At 33.3% G+C, this 18,029-nt stretch overlaps 1 protein-coding gene across 1 annotated transcript in view; it reads left to right on the forward strand.

Moving 5' to 3' along the window:
• The window catches only part of Pcdh15 (protocadherin related 15), a 1,628,869-nt gene that overhangs the window by 634,691 nt on the left and 976,149 nt on the right, over window positions 1-18,029 (forward strand). The window contains exon 3 of the mRNA XM_048807407.1: window positions 6,553-6,603. The gene's annotated coding sequence lies outside the window, so the exon portion shown is untranslated. The remainder of the gene's footprint in view (window positions 1-6,552; window positions 6,604-18,029) is intronic.

Consider the following 18,029-nt stretch of genomic DNA (forward strand, 5'->3'; position numbering starts at 1 on the left):
TATATATATATATATATATATATATATATATATATATATATATTGCCACTAGATGATGACATTCTCTTTTAGATGTTTTTAATTGATGTGTTAACTGTAAATATTGATGGGATTCTGTGTGATATTTTTATATATGCATATATTGTGCATTGATTATGTCCAACCAACCTGGTTATATGACTCCCTTAAGCATGGTAAGGCTGATCTAGTGGTCATGTTAAAAAGTCTTTATTTCTTCTTTATTTCTGAGTAATAATCCTGTTGGGTACAGTAATCTTCAATGGCACTTTTTTCTTTCAAGATTTAGAATGTGTCATTGTATTATTCCTAGCCTTCAGAGTTTCCATTGAGAAATCTAGTTAGTCTAATGGGGTTATCATTAAATGTGACTTGGAATTTTTCTCTTGCAAATTTTAAAAATCCATTCTTTGTCCCATACTTTTGACAATTTGACTATAATAATAATGCTGTAATGAAGATATTATTACATTTTCTGGCCATGTTTATTTGGAGTTCTACTAGCTTCATATATAAGGATGTCAATGTAGTTCTTAAGATTAGTAAAGTTTTCTGCTCTTATTTTTAAATAGGTTTTCTTTGTATTTAACCTTTATACCTTCACTTTTGGATATACCAATAATGCAGATGTTTGATCATTTAATGGTATTCTAAAGATCTTGTATGAAGATTTCTTCACTCAGTTTTTATTATTTATTTTTGGTCTGAGTGTGATATTGGAAAGACCTGTCTTCAAGCTCTGATATTCTTTCTTCCACTTATTATAGTCTTTTGTTAAGAATTTCAAATAAATAATTTTATCTGAATTATTTAGCTCTTGATTTCTAAGATTTCTCATTAACTTGTTAAATTTTCTTTTTTCTGAATTTGTCATTCATATTCCTAATTGTCTTCTTAATTTAACGGTTTACATTTTCTTGTATCCTACTGAGCTTTTTTAAAATCATTTTTTTTAATATTCTTTATCAGGTATTTCATCCATTTTGATTTCTTGGAATCTGTAGATTTTCCTACATTTGCACATCTAGTGAATTGAATATCTCCACCACTTTAGTGGCATAGTCTGCTTAGTAAGAGACATTTTTCTGAAGATGAGTATTAGGTTAATAGTTTTTTTTTTGTTGTTGTTGTTTGTTTGTTGTTTTGTGCAGTGCTAACTTTATTTCCAGCTAGGTATCATAATGTAGAACCTGAATATTGTTTGGCTTTAATTAGTGAGTTTTGGCACAGTGCATACTATGGCAAAGTTAGAAAAATCCAATGCCTCTGTGGGTCATGAAAAAAATGGGAATACTCTAGCAGTTCAGACAGGTGTGGTATAGAAATCAGAGTGTGTGAAATACATACTGTATGGCTACTTCTACAATGGGAATGTCATCCCCTATCAAGTAATGAGGATTTCCCCAAGCATTGTTAATGCTAGCTCTGCTACTTGGAAGGATCTCTGGAACTTGCTGTGCCAGGAGCAGTGAGAAACCTGAATCTAGTATCCTCTGACCAGATAGTGGTGTAGACACAAGTGTTTCATGGAGTGAAGGGGGATTAAGGATCACAGTATCCCTCTATGACATTCATACCCAGTTCCATCAGCAGTGAGTGATCAGACACATTGTAAAGTCAGCCCATGATAGAAATCACATAGATGTGCCTGGGTTTCTCTATCCATCCCTGAGTCAGGTGCTCCTGTGGAAGATGTGATGGCCACCCGCACCCCCCCCCCACATACCTTTAGCTGAACTGCCCTTGAGAGCAAGTGGGAGTAAGCAAGAACAGAACATGGTCACTGTCCAGAAAATTCCGCTGGTACCATGGATAGGTGGTACAATAGACAGGAGCATGGCATTGTGCAAAGCCTCTACGGTATCTCCTGGGAGTGGGGAAGCAGATAATCCACAGGATTTTTTTCCCTGCTCTGTCAGTGAGGTACCTGAGCAGGGTACCAGGTAGGGGGGTGGCAGGGACCATTAGGTGACTGTCTTCAGTTCTGGCAATTGGCCACACTCCTGGGCTCAGAAAACAGGATCCCCCACCTCCCAGTTCATCAGTGGCACCCTCCATTATCCTCCATCTCAGAAAACCCATCCTCAACAGTGGGGCATTCGGCAGGTTAGAGTCAGAGTAATTCTACTGAGCCTCATTTTTTTTGTTTGTTTTTGTTTTTGTTTTCTGTGATCCAGTGCAGTGAAATGTCTATGGAGGTTCCAGAAATGGAAACATTCAGGGTTTCTGTCCCCAGAATGGTTGAAATTCAGACAGTAGGTTTGTTTTCAGGATGGGCGCTAAGTACAGAACCCTGAGGGGTTTTCTGGGAAGTGAGGTGAGAGGTCCTTTTCCAAAATAAGGCTACTGTGCAGATTGTAGGTTTCTTTTCTAATTAGGCTGCAAGCCTGTAAGGATTGTGAAACTCTTTAATAGCTAAAGTTACCAGCATCCACACTGATAAAGTTTGCTGAAATTCTCTCTCACCTTTACTCTTGCAAAGAGGAGATTCTTTTTCCTCCAGCCTAAAACTGGAGCCAAAAATATTATGGTATTTCATTTCTCTTTCTATGTTCTATGCCAGGTCTCTGAATCTTAAAAGGTTTTTATCTTTCTCCTGCTATTTTCCAGTGTTCTCCCATAATCATTCACCTCAAAATGAGCTATACACTGTTGCATTGGTTCATCTTCTGGAGGAGGTGAGTGGTGAGCACCTCTATCCAGTCATCTTGACCTTCCCTGACTGACCCCTTCATTAACACCAAAATCTACATTCAGAAATAGTACTAGAGGGCTGGGGTTGCGGCACAGTGGTAGAGCACTTGCTTAGCATGTGTGAGGCACTGGGTTTGATTCTCAGCACCACATATAAATAAATGAATAAATAAAGGGTCCATCAACATCTAAAAAATATATTTAAAAAAGGAAGAGTACTAGAGACACTTCATAGAGACAGTGCTGATGAGCCTCTGTAATAAAATTTAAATGTAAATAATTATTAAAATATCTTTTAACCTTAATGTACATGCTTTGATCATTTTTTTTATCTACTTGGCTACTTGATCATTGATATAACAAGGTCAGGAGCACAAATGATATTTTAGCAGATGCTAAAATCTAGTGTTGTATCTTTTAATAATTAGTCCCAGAAACAATTAGAAAGTGATATTGATACTGCAGGTTACAGGTGATAAGTTTTCCTTCAGCACATGTTGAAGTATAACATTAGAGAATAACATGGAGGCAAGCATAAAGCAGGGTTACTTTACAAAGGGGTAACATAGACTTCTCCTGGGAGGGAGAAGCAGGTAATAGCTGGTATTCTGGTATCCCAAGAAGTGAGGGCATTCTGCCTTTTTTATTTGTCCTAGGCTTCCTTTGTTCTTAAAGGTGAGAAGCAGATGGGCTGGAGGAGCTAAGCAGGAAAGAGGTGTAATTAGCATCTCCCTGCAGGGACAATCCCTGGGACAGCTTACCTTAGCAACTGGTTGGAGCATGGGCAGGTTATCCTGATAAGGGTGGAGGAAGGGCTCTGAAAGGCATTAGCATTTCAATCCCTCTCCAACTTCCTGAACTCACTCAAATTGGCCTCCTTGATTGACCAGACTTGATTTGTCTCTCTATACAGACTGCCTGTCTAATTCTGGCTTCACTATGATGACCAACACCATTGTATTTCACTAATTATAAAGAAAAGGGAATTGCCTTTAGGTAATATGACTTGGTTTTCCTAAAATTCTAATGTTTTCTGACAGTAATTATAGTACATTGGGAATGAGACATAAAGCAAGTCATTTTAGGTGACTTTGCGTACTATGTTCATATAGAATAGTGCAACCAACAATTATTTAAATGTAAATGATTATTAAAAAAATAATTAAAAATATTTAAAAAATAGAGAAACTTTCTGTTGATGTTTCATCCATTGTCATTGCTGTATGTGCACATTTTGTAAAGTGAGTTAGAATACATTTTGGTGATTTTTTTTTTTAAATGATAGCAGTGCTTTTAATGTAAAAGGCAATCCAGTAGAAATCTGCAGAATGCAAACAACCTAGATATTTTCAATGTAAAAATAATGATATGAAATTCCTTTGTTCCTTTTGAAATTTGAGCAAGTTTAACATTTATCACTAACAAAGTTAGAACAATTACTAAAACCTAATAACTTTTATCATAGGCTTTTTATGTAAAATAGGTCATGATTATATAAGATTGCTGAAATCTCTCCCTGGTTTGCCCTGTTCAATATCACAAGTTGATCCCACCCTACTTCTAGACTGTTCCATCACCAAAAAGGAAAAAAAAAAGTTTTCTCCCTTAAAATGAATCACTTTTTAGTATTATACATAATTTACTTATTTTTAATTGATAAACATTTCCCCCCCAGGGTACTGCTGCATTTAAGTGACAGAGTGGAAGATTTTTGAGATGTTCTTTACTGATATATTCCAAGTGGGATGAAAAATGCCAAATACACCTGCTACAATGTGATTGATAAAAATGTATTATATAACTATATGCAAAACAGTCAAATAATTAGCAAACTACAGCAAATCCTTTTGGGAATGTGTTTTGATTTTTTGCTTATAATAAATTTTATATGTAGGTAAAAGTTAAGGAATACTAACTTAAAAATTGAGAAACAGTCATGGGAGGCTTTAATTAAATGCCTTTGTTTTATTTAAAAAATTTTTATTAAAGGATGCACAGTAAATTTTAAGAAACTCTGAAATTTGTACATTTTTAAATGAAATATATATTTGGAAAATATTTCAATCCTTTGATGAAAAATTACATAAGAAATACAAACATGGAGAATAAAGTTCAAAAAATTAAAAATGAAGTTGAATTCTTTTAAAGTGTCTTAAGAACAAATAATTTAATCATAACATCTTGGCATCACCTTAATGTATTAGGATATGATTTAGATCCACTTTATATTCATCTCATTTTCACAAATAAATATTCTAAATCCAGCAAGTGAATTATTTACAGGAACTTCATAGAGTTGAATTTCTTTTCATGTAATGATAATTTTTTTTGAAACACAGTAGTTCTTTTTAGGAGGGCTTATAATTCCAGTCCTGTTATAAATGTGCTGCATGAATTTAAATAAAACATTGTCTTTTGGGGAATATTTTCTAGTCTCCAAATATGGGGTTCAAACTCCATGATCACCAAGTTTCCTTCCACCTCTGTGACTCTGTGACTGTGTCTCCTTCTTTCACCATATGTGATTTTGTTTTTGCTTTTATATTCATGTTAACAAATACATCTGATCTACCCTTTTAATTTACCATTTTAATATTTTTTAAAGTGAACATGTTGTCCTGAAGCTATGGTTAGTTTCAGAATTAGAATGTCTTATAGTGTTTATTATTGATATTTTAAGGATAGGAGAGAATGTGATTTGCAAAGAAATCTGGCAAATATAAAGAAAACATAATGTTAATGTTTTTCCAAATAACAGTTTCATTATCTTCTTCCAAATATTAACTTAGATATCTCACCCTGAAGCCAACACAAGTTAGATTTTTAAGATGTGAAAAATAATCCTAAACAAGTTATGACTGTATCAATTATTTTACTCAAACTTTATTTCAATTTTTGTGAAAAGATTGCAATGTGAAATATATTATTTTGCATGTCTGAATAAATGAACACACACACAAAGTATATGTATAAAAAGAAGGCTATTTTTCTGTAAATGATTTTATTACTCAAGTATAGATATCATATATATCCAAGTATATTTGTCAATCTCTTTTAATTTAAAAATGTAGTTTATCAAATTTACTGACAATATGTCAGGGGTTTTAACCCCCTTTTCCCTTCTGACCTGTGGGAGAGATTGGGGGAGCACGCCTCAACCAGGACGAACCAAGAAAGGTAAAGGTCGACTGGCCATCCACATCCAGCCCTCCCTTGCTGGAGGACAATCAGACACACACGCCAGGGAGAACAGTCAAAGCAGGATCTCTTTTATTGAGAAAACACACACAGCCAATATAATGTACAGGAGCCAATCAGGGTTAAGGTCAGCAGGGTGGGGAGAATTTACATTTACACTCATCCTATAGGCAGTAATGGGAGACACCAGCTGTCCATTCCTAGAGGTGGTGGATTCTTCATCACAACCCATGGCAATGCCTTCTGTCTAATCGCTAGGTGCTCTCTTAGCCACATGCGGCCCCAGGACTGGGCAGCAGGTAGCAGCCAGCAAGTTAACTTTCCTCTTTTCTGATGCAACATGCCCCACATTACATCATGCCTTACAACAATATGCATATCTTCATACTTTGCCCATTATCTCATACATTTTGTGAAATTGGAAGAATTTGCTTCTAAAATGATGTGATTTTTTAATGTTACCCACACATATGTATTATATTTGTTTATATCTTAAGAAATCATGGGATAATTAATTCATATGTTAGTACCATAAATTATGAAGAAATATAAGAGTGTGAGCAGTTTTTCTTAATTACATATTTATTGTTCCAGTTCAAATTTGGAAATGACTTTGACTTAATCAGTTCTTTGTATTTGCAGGAATTTGCATGGTCATGTTTCTGAATAGTATGCCCAAGATCTACAAATAAGGTATAGTATGTTTTATTTTACATTTAAATAAATGTTTAAAACTTCATGTTAACATTTTAATAATCAAGAGCTATAGCTCATGAAGAAAATTATAAGTAGATTGTTGGTTTAGAGATCTAACTTACAACCATCATCTATATGTTGTCAATTATTCACAATTATTCTCATGTCATTGAAATCCTGCTTACATAATGATGTCTATTTACTGGTTTTCTCAAGTATCAGTTCTTTGCAGTAAAATGAAAGTGTTTGCCTCAGTTTCTTTGTCATCCAACAGAGATTTTTTTCCCAAAAGTCATATGGAAATGTAGACACAGCAATTGTTTCAACAAAAGGACCTTATATAGGAATACATTTTTCCAAATCCTATTGCCATAGGTAATAGAAGACAGGAAAATATGAATTTATCAATTTTAAGAGAAACATAACATCTAAAATCAAGGTGTGCAGAATATTAAAAGTCTGAGAGATTGCTATTGCTTTAATTTTTCTGTTGGTTTGCTGGAAAATGGATGCAAGTGGAGAACATAATGCAGAATGAAACTGTCAATTTTTCATGTGTGTATAGCTCTTCATTATCATATGTAATTGCTTATCTGAGTCATGAAATAGAGACTAATATTAAATTAAATTCAGTCATTCCCTGAGAATATAAATTGATAATAGAAATATTGTTTATTACTTTGAATATTCTGAAGGGAATGCTTTAAGAACAAAGCATATTAATATGCAAAACCACATATTTGTGGGGCTTTTTCTTCTCTGAAGAGATTCCTATTGCCGATGTTCTTGTGCCAGAGTAGAGTGCTTGTTAAAGGGAGGAAGGAAGGGCAGAGGTGTTGAAATCTGAAAAGTAAATGCCAACCTTTAAGACCTGGCTTTTAGGAAAGAAGAGTGATAGAAAACATTTTTTTTAAAGGTCCTATTGGAGTGACCTGGGGTTTGAATTACAAATAAGAATCTAGTTTAAGGAGTTGAGCTTCTTTTTGCAAGAAAAGCTAGTAGTGTCTTAGTTTCAGAAAAAATTTATGAACACGCATTGTAATTTATTATTTTAGTCATGTTTTTGTTCTTAAGTTCTCATCAGAATTTTCAAAAAAGTCAACAGCTGGGCAGAAGAATTTGGAATTCTTTCAAGAATTGAATTTCTCAGCTGTTTCTCCTGTGGTTTTAGAAGGAGGCAAGATTAGATATGAATATCTTTTAATTTTACTTTTAAATGCAGAGTTCTAATTGAATATTGTAAAATAAACTTGAAGGTTAAATGAAAACTAACTGATTTGCATTGATGTAAACTGTTATGTTTCTTTTAAAAATACTCTTAAGATACCCTCAGTTATTTTCAGTTGATTTACCACTAAGGGTTGTATAAATTTCAAAAGTACAGAGCAATATGTGTGATTTTTTAAAAAAAAATCCCTTCATTGATTTAGCTTGTTTTTTTCATGCGCTGTATACCTCAAAATAATACAAACTAATCATTCCCTTTTGTTAATTGAAATAATTAATAGCAAAAATAAAAAAAAATATCTTGCAATAAAAATACCAAATTAACCAATATAAAACTTTAGCAAAAATGTCTTGCTTACTTTAGGAATGTTACTAATTGGTATAATATAGGTAAATTGCCAAAAAAAGTTTTATTAGTCCCTGACAAAATAAAGCAATGCAAAGTGGCAAAACACTCTTCTCTATGTAATTCAGAGAATGTGAGTTTTAAAAGTACACTGCTGGAGAAATTACTCAAATGTTGAACTTGCCCCTTGTCTTTGAGCACTTCAAGTGTACAATGCAAGCTTACCTAGTCTGCCCTAAAATTGTTACAACTTCAAAACTATGCTATGTGCTTAGATTCATCTTCCCATTGCCTGAGTGCTTTGTGGTATGGATAATCATGAAGGCAATAAATCTAGGAGTTTTTATAGATGACCCCTTTATTATTGACTTTAGGAGAATAAAGAGGAGTTACGAATAACCACATCCAAATAATCAGAATGTGCCACTTTTCTACCTTTATCAGGATAAAATGGAGATTATACTCTGCTTATTTTCATTGTTCATTCTAAGAAGCAGTCTTCATATATCTATTTTTATGTATGTCCCATATTTAAAAGATAAAGGAATGCACATCATGTTTTCTTATCTGAATTTTTATTCTTGATTCTGCTGTCAGAGTGATGAATATGTATAGATAGGCACATTGCAAGAAAACTTCAGAGAGTGATGGAGATAAGAAAATACTTAGTATTCTTGGTAGCAGATAAATGCAAAGGAAATCTGATGGTTACATTTGGTATTCAGTTCTTTTAATCAGTGCTTGTAAGATGAGCTTACAGGGCTTTTTAGAATATTTAACATTTACTACTTCTTACAAGCAAGCCCAAAGGACATTAATGAAGCAAAAGATGCCTGCTTTGCCTAATTTCATCTCTACCACTTTTTTAATGCTTTATTATATAGTCCTCCTTCATTTAGATGTCACTTTTATTTCATTACAGATCTTGGTTTCTTGTTGAGCATTGAATAGATAAAGGGGCTTTTAACACAGAAATTAAAACCACTTTCAATGTCCTGTTAGTTATAGGTTGCAATACAATCAAATGTAGGATTTTGAACTGCCCATTGTTTTGAATTTCAAGTTAAACTTTCAGACCAATCTGGATTATCTCTTGAGTCTAAATGTTATTCTTCTTGTTATGTCCTTCACTTCTAATTCTGCCTAGACTATATTACCTTCACCTTTATAAAGTAACTTCTGGATTCTTTTCTATCTACACTGATCATGACTTAAGGCTGAGATCAAGCCAGGTTCCTATAAATTCTTCTCTATACATTATAGCTTGCCAACCTGAATGTTTTGACCCCTATAACATATGCTGCATTAAGGACCACACATTATAAGCCTCTTTTCTTCTAATTGCATAAAACAATATATTACTTTATGAATGCCTTTGATTTTCCATTGACTTTGCATTGTATTAATATTACCTCTCCTGATAGCTGGCATGTTTCTGGTAAGAGGAGCCATATTTCTGAGAAGAAATGAAAAAAAATATAGTCTGAATCCAAATAATCAAAATGACCAGGTCATTTTATATGCTTAGCAAAAAATAATCAGGAAAAAATGAATTGATAATTTGCTAAAACAAATGGTTTAATTTTGTTATTATTATTATTATTTTTATTTATTAATTTATTGGTTAGGTACTAGGGATTGAACTCAGAAGCAATAAACCATTAAGTCACATCCCTAACCCTTTTTCATATTTTATTTAGATACAAGGTTTTGCTGAATTGCTTAATGCCTTGCAATATACACTTTCTTATGAAAAGCAAGCAAACAGATTTGAGAATATTATAAACATTACTTTTCCAGAGATCAGATATTCAAAGCTACAATGAGAGGATAAATATTAATGTTTGGCATAGCAAAACAAAGTTACTCTTCTAGCATTTTGAACTGGTTTTATTCTCCATGAAGTTCCATTCTAACTAGCTTCAAGAATAAGCTTTGATATCACTATTTGTTTGGACCTGTATCCATATTTAGAAATTCCGTAACATTTTACCAGTTATAAATATAGATCATTATGTTTTACATAATTGAATTAATTTTTATTCTTTGTAAAGTAAGATTACTAGGGTAGGAATTATTGTATTGTTTCCCTTATATAAATTATTTATAGATTAAATACCTTAATACAATTAAAAAACTTAGAATGATGCTTAATAAATGCTAGATTTCATGAATAGTAATCACAATAATATTAATTATCAAATTTCTCATTTTCAGTACATTATAACACATACCTTCCCTAACTTTATACAAAAGTCTTAAGTATTGATTATCCTTTTTGAATTCCTGTGGGTTATTTAGAAAAGATATTTGTTATTTTATTTTCTGAGTCCTTATATGTTTCAAAATTTCTTTCTCATATGATTAAATTTAACATATTTTCTAGGATAGAATTTTGAAGCTGAAACTTGTCCCTCTTATGAACTCAGCAGATGGTTGTTTAATATATTCCAGAGTTTAATGATGTTTAGAGGCCAATCTAATTCTTATATCTTTGGGTGATTTTCCCTTTTAAGCTCCTATATTTCTTGGTCATTAACATTTGAAAATTCCAGGAGGAGATATCTTATATAGCATTTCTCATTAAGTTTGTCTGGAAATTCAATTTTTAAAATGTGATCTACTTTAAATGAGGAAAAATATATCTTTTAATTATTTGATTTTTCCATTCCCAGTCTTTTACCCTTTTCCTTTAATCTAATTCATAGGTGGGCCATCCCAGATCAATGCTCCATGAATCTCAATGGTTTTCCTTTATGTATTCTCCACTCTTATCTTCAATAGTTTATTCTACTCTTTATATTTTGGCTTCTGCAGATTCTGTGTGTTCTCTTCTACTTACTTGACTATTGTTTTCCTTCTTTGGACTTCTCTGTTTTTTCCCTTGACCATTAATTTCACAATTTTCCCCCTTACTCACACTGTCCTTCACATTATTTGTATAGCTAGATCACAGTAGTTTACTGCCAAAATTAATCCTCAGATCTGCAGAGAATATGACATTTCTTCTATTCAGACAATAACAAATCCAACCTACATCCCAAGTCTCCATAATCTTGTTACCTAAAGAGGAGAAATAAATGAATAAATCATCTAATTATTCAATTAGCTCACCTGTTTATTATTCAGTCTCTCTTAGATAAAACATACTCATTCTTTGAGTGATGCCAATCCTTCCTTCTGCTTTTCTCCCTAAAGTGGTATCTGGGTATGTATGTGTATGGCCTGTGGGTGGGGAGACAAGAAAGTTTGGGTATAGAGTTAGATATAGTGTAACTGAGAAGATCTCAGGGAAAAAAAAAATACATATATATATATATATATATATATATATATATATATTTAAGTGTGACTTTAAGCATTTTTTTAAAGTGTGACTTTAAGCATTGTGCCCTCTATCTCCTGTATTGTTTGATAGGACATTCCCTGTCCTTGCAGGACATTTCATTTGAAGTCAAAGTCTCTATGTGATTGGTGGTGTGGTAAGGACACAGTAATGATGTTCACCTTATTCTTTAATAAAATCTGACTCAGCCCTCATTGCTGTAGTCAGTGAAGTGTGAATGTGGTACACTTCATAGCCTTCTTCAAGGATTCTGCCTGTTCCTGTTAAAGATAACTGTTCTGTTCCACTCATCAGGTAGATTCTAAACTAAGATGATGTGGTATGAAAGGCCAGAATCAATGACTACTATGAGAAACTAAAATTTGGTGTCCCTCTCCCTGAGAGTATTAAACTACCAAGTTTACTCTGCAGAGGCTTCCAAAGTTCTTAGAGGTGTATTAGAACCATGCTCTGCCTTTGGCATAACCCTCTTTTATGGAACAAATCCCCTTTCCCTAAGTATGTTTGAATCATTATTCTGTCTTCTGGGTTTTTCTTCTTGTGAATATTGTGTGCTATATATATGGAGAGTGGTAAAAGTTTTTATTCCCATCCCTTATCTGTTAAACATAGGAGCTGTCCTAATCTGAAAGGAGACTGCTATATCTGAAAGTTACAGGCTCTGCTGCTTTTACCCAAATCAGGTGTGAAGACCAGAAAATTCTATCCCAGTAAATAAATGGCTCAAAAGACTACTAGCTCACGCATTAAATTGTTTTGTATGAAAGAAACTAAGTTTGCTTTAGATAACATTCCCCCGAAAAATATACATAATCTTCTCTAGTTAGACTAGTATTTTGAGTTGACCAAAAATAGTTAACTAGTACTCTTTTTCAATGGCTTTTTGAGTTTGGTTTATAATGTACTTTTAAATCAGCTCCTCTATTTATGTGTCTAAAGGACTATCCAGGGCTGGGGCTGGGCTCAGTGGTAGAGTGCTTGCCTACCATGTGTGAGGAACTGGGTTTGATCCTCAGCATCACATATAAATAAATAAATAAAATTATTTTTTTAAAAAGAAAGGACTATCCATTTCTGATACAGGATGAAGTTCCCTTTTTCTGACATCATATTTACTAAGATGCTGTCTTTCTTTTGTTGTCTTGCTCTTTTTCATTTTGAGTAGGAGGCAAATTCATATTATTTGTATATAATTAAGCAGTTGGTAAGTTATGTTTTATCTAAGAGTGTATTTTTGTAGTAGTGGTAATTCTTCAGAGACAGAACATTTTAGGTCTAGACAAGTTGCAACATATCTTACTTGGATGGTTACAAGCTCCAAAGCTAAAACAAACAAAAATAAAACTAAATAAAAACATGCAATCAGTTTGGATAATCACATATGCTAGGACAATTACTGTATACTCCATACAACATTAGGAGATTATTAATATTTTTGATAAAGACAAATAGCATCCCAGGTGGTTTACTATCCCATCCATCTCATGGTCTCTTGAGGTGTTTGATCCTTTTGTCCTTAAATTCATAAGCATTTGTAAAGGTCAGCCCTGAAGCCTAAGAGCAATGTTTTCTTAATAAGCTTATAACACTCAGGGCCCTGAAATATTCCTCTAATGTTTTTCTCATTCGTATAACATTTTATTCAGAAAATTTTCATAGATTTCCTAAGTGGATAATTCCATTCATACATTTAGGCATGATTGTAGTTTTATTCTTTATTGAATTTACATATGTGTTTTCTTCCTGTTTTGTTTTTAGTTTCCATATATTTCCAAATATTTTTTTTATTGCTACAGGTTGTATCAGGTTATTAAGCAAATATGATAAATATATTAGCTTTCCTTTTTTGAGCTGTATTTACGTAAAGTCATATCTGTTCCCAGACTCAGTTCACAATGAATAATATTATTTATATTTTAAAATTTTTAAAGAAGGATTTATAATCACATTAAATTTAAATCCTCTAAATTCATTGAAGTGATCTTTCCATTCCAGGGAGCATGGACTATGTTGAGCTATTGTTAGTGCAATGTCTGAATATGGCCCCTTACTCTGAGTATATGTATTCACTCTAAACTGTATTGCAAAGGGGAAAATGTTTATAACAAGCTTTTATCACTTCAATCGTTCAGTAAATTAAGGGGTAAATGTTATATGGCTTTTGCTGAATGATTAATCTTTGATTTTATTTCAAGATGCTATGGGTGCTGTGAAGTTGAGCTAAGAAGTGTTTTGCCCTCCCATGTATAAATGGTGCTTTGAAATGTTAGACTTTTTCTCCTCCCAGGAAATGAAACTGATCATTTATACTGTAGTCTTGTTAAAAAATAGTAAGAACTAGTGATTGGAAATATTTAATATGTTCAAATTTTACCTAATGGTCTATCCTGTCACTCTCTCAAAATTATCAAGGTCATTTTTATCTTATTCTACATTATGACATATGATATACCATTTCAAAATTTTTAGAGTCCTTGAGAGTTTCTAAGCAATCACATTTTATGTCAGGATGACTTTTTCTGTATATTGATCTATCATGGGTCTGTGTTAGACATAGGAAAAGAGAGTTAGACATCTCTTTGCTAACCTGATTCATTATATCCAGGTCATGACTGATTGCTACAATTAACTATTCAAAACATTTAATAATTTACATCTGTGTGACTTTAATTTCTTACGTAAATTATTTTTTTAAGTGTGCATATTTGAAAAAAGATTGAATTGTCTATTTCATTATCATTTTGTTATTGATTATAAGAAAGAACCAGGCACATGGTGAGTACTTATTCATAGATTACAATATCCAATCATCTTAACAATCCATGTGAGGAAAATACACAGTGTTATTAGAAAAACTGATATTGCACAAATATCTGCCTTACAACAAGAATTATTACTCCCCAATTTTACATTGCTGTCAATGAGCTGTGCTAGTAGTAAAAATATGGGAGTTCTTAAATTTTGAGAGTCATCAATTTTTCAATGAGCCAGGTCACTGATACACATGGCACATAATGGATTTTTTTCTATAATATCATTATGTTAATATACATGGCTCAGTGAAAACATCATTAATAACACATCATGTCAAGTGAATCTCACGGAGCATGGAGCAATATAGTCCATATTGTCATCGTATCTCACAATACAATTAGAAGAATTCAAGTTATACCAGAATTTGTGAGACATTATTTCCAAATAACACATCAGTAAAGCATACATATTCAAAATATAGGGGCTGGGGTTGTGGCTCAGTGGTAGAGTGCTCGCCTAGCATGTGTGAGGCCCTGGGTTCGATCCTCAGCACCACATAAAAAAATAAAATAAAGGTATTATGTCTATCTACAACTGAAAAACATTTAAAAAAATATATATATATATATATATATATATAAAGAGTTGTCAAAACACAATAATAAAATAATACAATCTTTTTAAAAAGGAAAAGATCTGGCTAAGCACTGAACTCAAGAAAGCATACTATTCAAAATTAGAACACAAAAATATGTTCAATATTATTAGGAAAATGTGAATTAAATCTATAAGGAGATCCCACAAAAAATCTATTACAATGTGTCTTTATTAGAATTAAAGTGGCACAATCACAAAAAAACAAATGTCAAATGTTTTCTTTGATATAAGGAGGCTGATTCATAGTGGGATAGGGAGAGGGAGCATAGGAGGATTAGATGAACTCCAGATAGGACAGAGGGGTGGGAGGGGAAGGGAAGGGGCATGGAGTTATTAATGATGGTGGAATGTGATGATCATTATTATCCAAAGTACATGTATGAAGACATGAATTGGTGTGAATACACTTTGTATACAACCAGAGATATGAAAAATTGCGCTCTATATGTGTAATCAGAATTGTAATGCATTCTGCTGTCATATATAAATAATAATAATAATAAAGAATTAAAGTGGCACAACAGTTTTTGGAAGTTTGGCAGTTTTTAAAAATTATTAAATATACACCCATCATATGACCCTGTTCCTCCTAAGTATTTACCTACAAGAAATAAAATCATGTATTTATGCAAAGATTTATGTACATGACTGTTCACATCACTTTTATTTGTAATGAAATCAAAATAGCAATAATTCAAATATCCTTCAAGAGATCAACATCAATAAACTAATGGTGGCATATCAATTCACAGGAATATTATTCAACAGAAAAAGGGAAATAAAATATTGATACACTCACTAATATGAATAAATCTCAGAATAATCACACTGAGTAAATAGACAAAAATAATAGTACATACTATATAATCCCAACAATATGTAATTCTGAAAACCAAATGACAAAAACAAGATCAGCAACTGTCTGGAAATGAAGGGAACAGTGTGTGGAGGAGGAACAGAAGGAGAGGTATTCAGGGACAGGAAACACCATCTGGGAGTGATGGGTATGTTCTTTACCTTGATGGTCATGATAGTTTTATGGTGCTTATGTTTGTTAAACAGGTCAAATCATACACTTTATAAACAATGGATGTGTTGTATGCTAACTGGAACTCGACAAAGCTGTTTAAAAATCTTCATTGTATACTCTTTTTAAAAACATGTGCAACAAAAATGCTAAAGGCCAAATGTTCTCTCTGATATGTGGATGCTAACACACAATGAAGGGCAGGGAAGTTCCGTTCATTGATTTAGACAAAGGAGAATGAAGTGGGGGAGGTGGATGGGAATAGGAAAGACAGGAGAATGAACGGGACATACCTTCCTCTGTTCATATATGAATACATGTGCAGTGTCCAACCATAAGAACGGGATCCTTACTAGAATAAGTTATACTCCACATATGTATAATATGTCAAAATACACTCTATAATCATGTATATCTACATGATATAAGTGTCTATTTAAAAGAACAAATTGAAAAAAAAAAAAACAGGCAAAAATTCCAATAGAGAATTTGTTGTAGTTGGCTTTTTTACTTCTGTGACCAAAAGAACTGACAAGACCAATTAATGGAGGAAAAGTTTATTTTGGGACTCAGAGTTTTGGAGGTCTTATTCCACAGACAGCCACTCTATTCCTCAGGACTAGAGATGAGGCAGAACATCATGGTGGAAGAGTATGGTACAGGAAAGCAGGTCAGGCCTTGGCCACCAAGAAGCAGACAGAGAGCTCCTTTCAACAATGAGAAAATATATATCCCCCAAACTGTGCCCCTATTGACCCTGTCCCTCCAGCCACAACTTACCTGCCCACAGCTACAACACAGTTAATCGCTACCAGTGGATTAATGCACTGATTAGGGTAAAGCTCTCAAGATATAAGACCATGAAACCCAAATGAGATAAGGGCAGCCCTCTATTCTTATACATGAATTCCACCAATTTGAACTAGCATTGCATGATAAACATTATGAATATTCACATGAAACTATTAATTTCCAAGAAATGAATTTCTTCTTAGTTATGTTTAATATTTGGAGAACATCTTATAATTTATTCACACTTAATTAAAAAAATATATCATATTACTCTTTTGACCTAGCTTTGAATTTTCCTGATTATCTTTATTATGTTCTCTTTATAAACTGTTAAAATGGTGTTGACAAGGGAATGATCAGATTTGATTTTAAATACATCTGTATAACAGTCATTTAATTGGAGGCAACAGAAGAAAGTTAATTGAAATCACAACTTAAAAAAATCACTCAAAAATTGTAACTGTATATTTTTGTGTGTAAATCTATAAATGAGAACCCTAAATATGAATATTTTACTTTTTTCCTGGTACTCCTATGCAATATCACTCAGCTTTTTATATTGTACAAAGAGAATTAGCTCCCTGTCAACACTGAGAAGGAATTTAAGCATGTGGGCTCCTGTCCTCCTGGGCTATAGATGGGTGTTGAGATCAATTTGTTGGTTGGTTTTTAACCCATACTCAGTGCATTTTTAAAAGTAGTTAAAAAAAAAACAAGATAAGGAGAACACCTGAACACACACAAGGGAGACTATGCCTAGTGTACAGCCTGAATTCTAGTCCATCAGATCAGCCATTCCCCTCTGGGAACACAAGACAGTGACACAAACTGCCATCCACTGCATGGCCCCAGTAGAGAACCCATGATTCACCAGTTTTGGGGTCACCTGCTTTCCATAGCATTGTGCTTGTACTTGTGCTCACATGGTCACCTGGAGATGGACTGGAAGGGTCATTGTGGGAAACACAGAGTCCAGCCTCGCCCTTGGTTGGCTTATGTCCAAAGCAGCATCCCATGTTCCCAGCACCAGCTCACTTTTGCACCCACTCAACACACTGGCAGGAGATCTGGGTCTCATCAGCATGAGTGGGTGTAAGTTGGGAGTGTTGGTTCACTCTAGACCCACAGGCCCTGGAGCACCCTCATCTCCATGTGTGTAGCTTCCTCCCTCAGCCTGTAAGGATCCAGTTTGTCATGGAAAAAGCTACCTCTTCTGGTGTTATATATATATATATATATATATATATATATATATATATATATATATATTAAAA

This window comes from Marmota marmota, unplaced genomic scaffold (assembly GCF_001458135.2).
Source record: "Marmota marmota marmota unplaced genomic scaffold, marMar, whole genome shotgun sequence".
Taxonomy (NCBI): domain Eukaryota; kingdom Metazoa; phylum Chordata; class Mammalia; order Rodentia; family Sciuridae; genus Marmota; species Marmota marmota.